Source organism: Rhipicephalus sanguineus, chromosome 6, assembly GCF_013339695.2.
Source record: "Rhipicephalus sanguineus isolate Rsan-2018 chromosome 6, BIME_Rsan_1.4, whole genome shotgun sequence".
Lineage (NCBI taxonomy): Eukaryota > Metazoa > Arthropoda > Arachnida > Ixodida > Ixodidae > Rhipicephalus > Rhipicephalus sanguineus.
The window spans coordinates 106,027,659-106,036,782 of NC_051181.1; the positions used below are offsets into that span (position 1 = coordinate 106,027,659).

The 9,124-nt window shown below is 42.7% G+C and overlaps 2 protein-coding genes and 1 non-coding gene across 3 annotated transcripts in view; 1 reads left to right on the forward strand and 2 right to left on the reverse strand.

Annotated features, from left to right (window-relative positions):
• The window catches only part of LOC119396089 (cathepsin L-like), a 543,104-nt gene that overhangs the window by 387,723 nt on the left and 146,257 nt on the right, over positions 1 to 9,124 (reverse strand). The gene's annotated exons all lie outside the window — the stretch shown is intronic.
• Positions 1 to 9,124, forward strand: part of LOC119396092 (sodium- and chloride-dependent GABA transporter 1) — a 179,775-nt gene that overhangs the window by 124,597 nt on the left and 46,054 nt on the right. The gene's annotated exons all lie outside the window — the stretch shown is intronic.
• On the reverse strand, positions 6,804 to 6,877 carry Trnai-aau (transfer RNA isoleucine (anticodon AAU)). The gene has a single exon. It is a non-coding gene; the product is annotated as a tRNA-Ile (tRNA).

Below are 9,124 nucleotides of genomic sequence, written 5' to 3' on the forward strand. Positions count from 1 at the left end.
AGCGCTACAGCCTTCGGCAGCGAGGAGTGACCGGCCTGACTGAGTGACGTAGGGAAGAAAACAAAAACAAACACGTGTTGTTGCTAACATATGTTGCCGGTAGCGGCGGTACGTGCCAAGTGCTAAACGACTGGAAGGCGAGGCTTGTAAACAGCCGCTAAAGACGGCTGCCATTGTGACACGCACAGAGAGAGAAAGAGAGGAGAGAGAGACCGAATGATTCGTTCAGGAATGATTGTATACGGGAAGCGTGGCAAACGATTGTTCCGAATTCTGGTGAGGTGTACGCAAAATGAAAAATTAGGCATACGCAATGTCCTTCTTAGGTAACAAGGAACACCTGCAAGCAATACGCTCACGCATTGAAACGTGACAATTTAGGGCTACGTATTGCACGTACTGTCATTTATGCCGCCTTCAGTTCACGTCATATCGGCATACTTGAGACCGTAGCACTTATATAAGCGTCAACATTACCTTTAGCGGCCATATTCTTAGCGACATCATGCGGTTATCCAGAGTAACTGCGGATATTATTCGTCATACAAAGGTTTCGATGTCGCGTTTAAGTTTGTGAGCACCGTACATTTATTATTTCTCTGCTCTGTGTCACAGCGCGGGATTGCCCGGAATGGAATCGTAGGCAAAGAAACATGTGCAGTGGCCCGTGAATGGGGCAAGAGCTGCAGATATAAAAAAAATTCGAGAAAAACTGCAGTCTCTTAAGAAGTGTATGCAGAATAGAAGACGACATAATTTTGCGCGATCTAAGTCACGAACGAGAAAATAGAAAATTTATCTACTCGATCCATGTTTCTTAGCCGCAACCTCATGAAGGCAAGAGATAAGGAAACCTGAGAGAGATAGGGACAGGGGGAATTTAAGGGAGAGGCAGGAATGTTAATAATGCCTAATGCGATCGGCTACCCTGCCTTGAGTAAGGAGATATGCTCGATTTTCAAAAGCATTTGCTGTTTTCGAGCACCGAAAAATGGAAAGTACGCTCCAACCGACTGAGCTAGCAGGCCTGCGGGGGTAGCCCGCGTGCTCTAACACACTTGAAACACTCGCAGGTGCATTATAGGCCTCGAAACTTTTGTTTATGTATTTCACAATGCTTAGAATTACGTTGCTGAAAGTGGCAATAAATAATTTATTTACAAGCCAATAACGCGAAATAACCAATGGAAAGCGCGGCAAGACCGCATCTTTCTTGAAGCATCAAGAGGTATGCTTCAAAGTAACAGGGAAACGTGACGGTTGCCTGGACATTACATCTTTTTCGAAAATCTCTTCTGCTGATTCCGTCGTCTTTAATTCATGGGATCATCTTACACAGTATGCTCCGAACACACTGCCCTGACCTCAAAGATCTTTCAAAGTGAAACTAAAGTGAAACAATGAATCGCTGAGTGATAAATTACACCATAAAAACTCTACTGTGGTTAGTTTCACCATTGTAAGTTTATTCAGGCGAAATACTTACATGCCTCAATAAACACGGAATTAGACCGTCGGCGTCCCGCGTCGTCGGCGGCGTCTCGCGTCCTGCGGCGTCGGGGACGAGCGGTACGAAACACTCATCATCACGTGAAGACGTCATCATGACGTCACAGACCGCGAAGTTCTGTGAAGTCGTCATGACACCACAAATTCTAGCGTGACGTAGTGTGACGTAACGCCACATAATGCCCTTGTAGCGCCCTTCTTAGGGCGGCGAACAAAACCGGAGAGCGCGCGACCTCAAGAGAAGAAAATGAAGACGGCGCTTCGCAGTGGCACTTGAAGCCACGGCTCGTGTTCCCTGCTGGCGTCGACTCTGGTTCAGCCGTCTCGTTCGTTCGCTCCTGTGGCATAAGCCTACACCGTCATCACATGACATCGTAGCTTGGTCAAAGGTGGGCTGATCACGGAGGCAGTGCAAAACCGGGCGAGGGGCCTCCGATCATGGAGGCAATGCGAAACCATGCTGGGTGCACAAAGCTTTCGGAGGGCGGCGCGGCAGGATGAATATGTCTATAGAGTCCACATGACCCGCCGTTCATGTATGCTCCAATACATCGACTGAGAAGAAGGTGGCTTTCGCCTTCGAGTCGCCTTAGGTGAATGCACAAACGATCCTGTGGTTTCTTATACAAAGGAAAACCAAGGTCATCGTTAAATTTCGCGCCTAAATCTCCAAGGATGACATCATGGATCTCGAAGTGTTTGTTTGTTTTTGTTTTTTTCTTTCCGAATTAATGCACATCGACGCAACGAAATTTGTTGAATCTTGGTGTATTATGTCTCTGGCCCTCTCAGAGGCCAACGTCCTTCATTGTTGCTGATTAGGAACTACGTAGGCCCTAGTAGACGCTGTCAAAATCCATGACGTCGCGTCGCGGATTACAATGCCGGAGCTTCAAGGTGGCGTCGCCACCCACATTTTTTTTTTTTTTTTTTTGTACGCGTTTTCTCCCTTACCAAGCGTCTTCTCGCATTAACGGGGTGTTTTCGGGTATAATGAGAGTGATGTACTAATACGAAAAAAATTTCATTTCTTTAGTGTCCCTTTTAAAAAAAAAATGTTCTGGCAGCTTTTAGCGGCAAATGTGTAGCCAGTATTTCCTCCTACTTTACCTCGGAAGCACAGCCTTTTCATTGTGGTGCCCGCCTAGCGATCAAGTGGTTTTGTTCTGCTAACTTAAGTGCAAGGTTACGTATAAAGTAAGAGATTGCTGTTCCCGACGAAAGTAATGCAAATAGACGAGTATTGGTGACGTGATCTGTAATGAAATTTTCAGCCTACAAGGCTTCTTAGAGAAACAAGTAACACAAAGAGACAGTTTGAGCAATATTTGTCTGGTACAATTAGTCGTCTTAAACTTTGTAGTGCGTGTGAGGGAAACGCTACGTATTCTTCGCTCTAAGCTGACGTCTATTCGTACCTGTAGCAAGATGGCATAGGTCTGTCCTCACTTTCGGGACGTAATTTCCACTCTAGTAATTTTTTAAAACATCCTTACTATGCCTTTGTTCTTCCTGTGACGTCCCGAATACCATGTTTCATTTGGTATTTAAATGCCCACACCAAGAACGCTGCACGGATCAAGACGACACATAGTCAGCACCACAATCGCAACTAGATAGAAAGAGCTGTAATAACTACAGCCTTAGAAATCGCGCCTTAGTGAACAAACGACAACCTGATTGAAACGTGGGAAGTAATTGGAATCATTTTACAACTGCCTTTACCTCAGAAGCAGAAAGGTCGGGCTTTCTGCAAGCCTTTTTTTTTTGTTTGTTTTTCTTGTTGTTCTACGGAGCTTTCTAGTACATAGAGAAAGCCAGACCTCCGACTACACTTGGTTTTACTATCGATTACGAATTATCATAGATTTGTAATAATAAAATAACGGTGCGCCGCACCACATGTGAATTCACGAAAACGTAAGGAAATGTTTTCTGTTATACCGCTCGGCCACAGATATCGAAATGACAGTGTCTAGATGCACAATCACTTCACCTAAGTAGTGCATGAACCCACTCGCGGTAATCATACATTGGACCTCATCTTGACTAATAATCCGGACTTGGCACGTGCTGATATCTTGGAAGAGATAAGTGATCACAGAGCTATACATTGTTCGATCACTGCACCAGGCTTTGACAAAAGAAAAATAACAAAAGAAATACTTAACTATGCGCAGGCAGACACAGAAAAAATGAACCACATGTTACAACAATTTTTAGTTGAATTTCAGCCAAGCATCGCAAAGCGTTCTACCAATGAGAACTGGTGCATATTTCGCGATCACATTAAAGAAATAGAAGATTCATGTGTGCCCAAACTCGCGATAAGCTCACTTGTACGGGATCGATGGTTCATCGCGATGTAAAGACATGCGTTAACAGGAAGAAAATGGCGTATCGAAAAGCAAGTCAGTCAGATAAGCCAGATGACTGGCAAAAATATAAAGAAATCTCGAAACAAACAGAAAAAACAATTATTGAAGCAAAAAAATAAATATTTGAACTGCACGCTACCAAATTTCTTAAAAACAGATCCAAAAAGGTTTTGGAATGTAGTTAATCCCAAACAAGATCGGTTGGTGCCATCTATGTTGGTGCCGACGGCAACGTGCTAACACTAGATGAGTGTGCCGAGCAATTTAATAAGCACTTTGCGGGAGTCTACACAGATGAAGATCCTATTAATAGTTCCTTTATCCTTCCGCAACCAGCCATTCCGTTTTAGCTTTCCATCAATCATTATAATCTCTAATGGTGTAAAACGCGCTATTGACCGCTTGCCGTTCAAGACCAGACCAGGCCCGGATGGCATCAGCGCTAAACTTTTAAAATTAACCAGTCACGTCTCAGAAGTTGTACTTTCTTTAATATTCCAACAGTCACTTGACTCTGGATGTGTACCAGAAGACTGGAAAATGGCTCATGCTCTGCCCATACGTAAGAGTGGTGATAACACTGTCTCCAATAACTACCGTCCTATATCACTGACCTCAATTAGTTGCAAACTGCTAGAACACAAAATCTACACACACATAATGGCGCATCTCAATCGAAATAATTTGCTCATAAACAATTAGCATGGTTTCCGTCCGAAACTATCATGCCAAACACAGCTTTATGAGTTGGTAACTGACATTCACACCTCACTGCACTTGCCCCATTTTGTTGACGGAATTTTTATTGACTTTTCAAAGGCCTTCCACCGCGCACCTCATAAACGACTAACACTAAAAATATGTAATCTCGAACTTGACTGCGAAACAACGCGATGGATGGATGGATGGTGGAACTTTATTAAATATTAATATAAAATAAATATATAAATTATATATATAAAATAAATATATAAATTAAATATAGGACCACATAGGACGCGATGGCTTCAGTAATTTCTAAAAAAATCGTTCTCAGGTGGTTAAATAAATGATTATATATATCTAGATCAACTCTTGTCAAGTCTGGTGTCCCTCAAGGTACAGTAATAGGTCCGCTTTTATTTTTGATATATATTAATTACATAGCATCAAATATTATTTCAACAATTCGCCTTTTCGCAGACGATTGCGTTATATACAGAGAAATAGCTGGTCCTAACGACGTCATAGCTCTACAATCTGACCTTCATAAGCTAACACAATGGTGCAGTAGATGGCAGATGCTAATTGATCTAGAAAAAAACTAAACACTTGACGTTCAATTCTGTCTTGAAGTCACAATGTAATACTTATGTACTAAACGATAAAATTGTAGACTCAGTGGCAACGGTTAAATATTTCGGCGTCCTTATCAATTCAAGACTCACATGGACGGACCACATAGGACACATTACTTGTAAAGCGCAGAAGAAACTTGGCTTTCTGAAGCGACGTTTATATCTAGCCGACAGGGACACCAGGCTTCAAGCATACAATTTCCTTGTGCGCTCACTGGAATACGCGTGAATCATTTGGCATCCCCGCCAGATCACCCTTACTAATCTACTGGGAGCCATCCAGAATAAAGCAGCTCGATTCATCTTATCATCATACGATTTCAAAGCGTTTCATCTTCGAAAGCAGAGCTGAATATGCCGCCGCTTGCTGTGCGCAGGCAATTTTCCAGATTATTATTTTTCCATACCCTTTATCACTCTAACACATCTTTGCCCGAACGCATATTTTACCGCCACCTCATACTTCTAGTCGCACCGATCATGCTTTCAAATTCAACCCTATCTTCGCCCGTACGGAAAAATTCAAAAATTCGCCTTTAACTTTATCGATAAAGGAATGGAATGAATTACCTTCCAGGATTGCTACATTAACTGAGCCTTCTTTGTTTAATTCAGCATTGCTAACATATTTGGAACCCTGCGACTTTCATTATTAATTATGTTTTATCTGATGTTTACTCTTGTTGTATTGCTTGCCTTGTTACTACGTTCTACGAATTTCTGTACTATAGCATTGTATTAACCTGCAATTATTCATTCTCGGTAAAAATTGTGTTCTGTTTATGTTTCCCCCCTATGTAATGACCCTAGTGGGCCCTTAGGATACTTGATTAAAAAAATAAAGAAATAAAAAATCAAGGATGACGTTCCGTCCACGAACCTTCCGGCTTTCTTAATTCTTTTTAATCCGGGAAAAGCACGTCTCTGTTGGATATTCTGCCGTCAACGCTGGCCGCCCAGCGAACTCTTCAGCTGCGCCTGCGGCTCGCTAAATCAATACCACTCCTGTACGTTCAACAACAAAACCTCCTATTATAAGTTTATGTTGAAATTGCCAACTGCAGGTTCCATTAATGACAGAAACAAATCAAATGCGCAGATGCTCCCGTCAGTCGATGACAGTGATGTCGAAGTGAAATTATACACTGGCGTTTTCTTTAAATTTTACTTGACATCGTCCAGTATTTAAAAAAAACAAAAAAAAACTAGAAATACCCATTCTTGCTAAACAAATTTGGAGGTTCATTGAAAAAAGAAATCAACAGACAGCAATGGACATCATTTGCGTAAGGGAGCAATAACAACCTGACGTAAATGTTTCATAGTAAAAAAGGCAAAAAAAAAGCACTGAGCCGATAAATGGAGTACCGAACACGTACAGCATAAAAAAAAAACGGTAAAAAGTGAAATTGGCAATGAAATTGACGGAGCAAAAGAAAGATTTGCATAAACATACAGCGTGCAGCTTCTGCTGCTAAATGAGCCTTCGGCAGTATCGTGACGAAAAAAAAAATGCAGAGAGTGAGTTTTATTGATACTACAGTGGCCATGCACTTTGATATAAAAGAAGAAAAAAAATTGGCCTGCGCAGGGATCGAACCTACGACCTTCGCGTTATTAGCACGACGCTCTAACCGACTGAGCTAGCAGGCCAGCTGCCTGTCGTCGTTCGACATACGGTGGAATATATTTGCAGCCGCTACGCTAAAAGACAAAAAAAAAAAAAGCTATTTGGTGTGAGACTGCTGCGAGAGATAAACAGCTTCACGTCACTGCTCCAGCTTTGTCGGGACCGCTCTCTGTTCTAAGTTGCAAATCGATAAGAGGTCACTTCAAGGACGCCGAAGCGCTGTATGGGGGCTCCGTCACTAGTTCGGTGCATCACGACGGCTCGAAAAGTAGCCGAACTTCTCGCACGTATACCGGATACAACTGTTTTCTATACGTCCACCCACGTTCTGCAACGCGATGTGCGATGTCTGGTGTAGATTTCCGACCAAAATATGCATCAACAATACCAAGAGATAAAACGTTATGTAACGTTTTATTTTGTACAAACTAAAACGTGTGACTAAAACATATAAAACGTAAGCGCAAGATTGTCTCCGTGCGGTCTCAATGAAAAGATTGATTTGTCCACCAATTTTTTGTTAAAATAAAACTTACGCGAGTCAATCGGTATTCAAAGAAAAAGTATCGAGTAGCCACTCTCGCTACAGTTTGATTGACATCCAGCATTATGTATGCTCCTTTAGGTGATATATCGTGATCTAGGTACTTTTTTGTCATAGTAATAATAATATATAATAATAATAATAATAATAATAATAATAATAATAATATAATAATAATAATATAATAATATAATAGCATGGGAACCATCGTTAAAAGCGCAACACCACACAACACAAGAGAAGACCAGACGAGCACGTCTGGTCTTCTCTTGTGTGGTGTTGCGCTTTCAACGATGGTTCCCATGTCTAAACACCAACTAGCCCAACCGTCAACTCTCCTAAAATAAATGTGCACAGCTTCCACTAGTGGCGCAAGGCTGGAACCCAACAGCGGAGCTAGTGTTCGACCTAGCTAAGTTTTGCTAGTAACACCAAGCTTTTGCTAGAGATGCTAAGTTTTTGCTAGTAGTACTGAGAATGGCTAGGCTTGGCTATTCTTCTCCGGTTTCGGTCTGTTCCCCACACTACGCACGTGTTACATGGTTTTTGACGGGAACGTGTCACGTGACTAGCTGTTACTTGATGTTGCGAGTTTAGTCACGTGACTAGCTTTTGCGTGGTTTTTGGCGGGAAAATGTCACGTGACTAGTTGTTACGTGATTTTTAGTTAAGTGACTAGATGTTACGTGATTTTAGTCTCTTTCCCCCTCCCCTTAGTGTAGGTTAGCAGCCGGATGCTACAATTCTGGTCGGCCTTTCATTTATTATCTCTTTCTCTCTTTCTTAGTCACGTGGCTAGATGCTATGTGACCTTATCCATGTCACGGGATGTTACGTGATGTTAGGGGATTTTTAGTCACGTGATTAGTTGTTATATGCTACGTGATTTTAGTAACGTTACTAGTTACGTGACATTGCGCGATTTTTAGTCCTGTGACTAGTTATACGTGATGCTACGCAATTTTAGTCACCTGACTAAAAATCCCGTAACGAGTACTGAGCCGTTAAATGACGTAAGAAACACGCACAATATAAATAAAATAAGTGCTCAAAAAAAAAAGAATTAGCAAGCACAAGTTATCCCAGCAGAAAGACAGAAAAAAGATTTTGAATAAATATACAGCCTGCAGCTTCAGCTGCTAAGTGAGCCTTCGCTAGCAGCGTGAAAAAAAAAACGCAGAAAGTTATTGATATTGTAGCGAAGAGTACGAGACGACGACGAAGCAGCCAAGAAAGCAAGCCACATCGTGAGTGGTAGCCACGCGACCCGAGCTTGCGCTTGCTTGGATTTTGGACCCTCGACGTTCCTCGACGTTCCTCATCGTTCCTTCACGTCTGTACGTGAATAAACCACGTGACATTTGGTGGAGGTACGTGGGTTTCCCCTACGACCCTGGATCTTCGCTCCCGTAAGCTTCCCCCCTTCGTGATACCAACATGGCCACCGAGACTCCTTCCCAGCCTGGCCCTTCGGCTGTCCACGTCACTTGTGGCGCCGTGTATCCTCAGCGGGACCCCCCATCTTCTCGGGCTCCGGTGAATCGGACGTGGACGAGTGGCTGTTGAGGTATGACAAAGTCGGCGCCAGCAACAGATGGGACGATCCAATGAAGCTTGGGTATGTGCAATTCTACCTTGCCGACATAGCCCAACTGTGGTCTCACCAACCACGGGCCGAGCTTCCATCTGGTCAGCTTTCAAGGCTGCTATCAAGGACGTCTTTTGG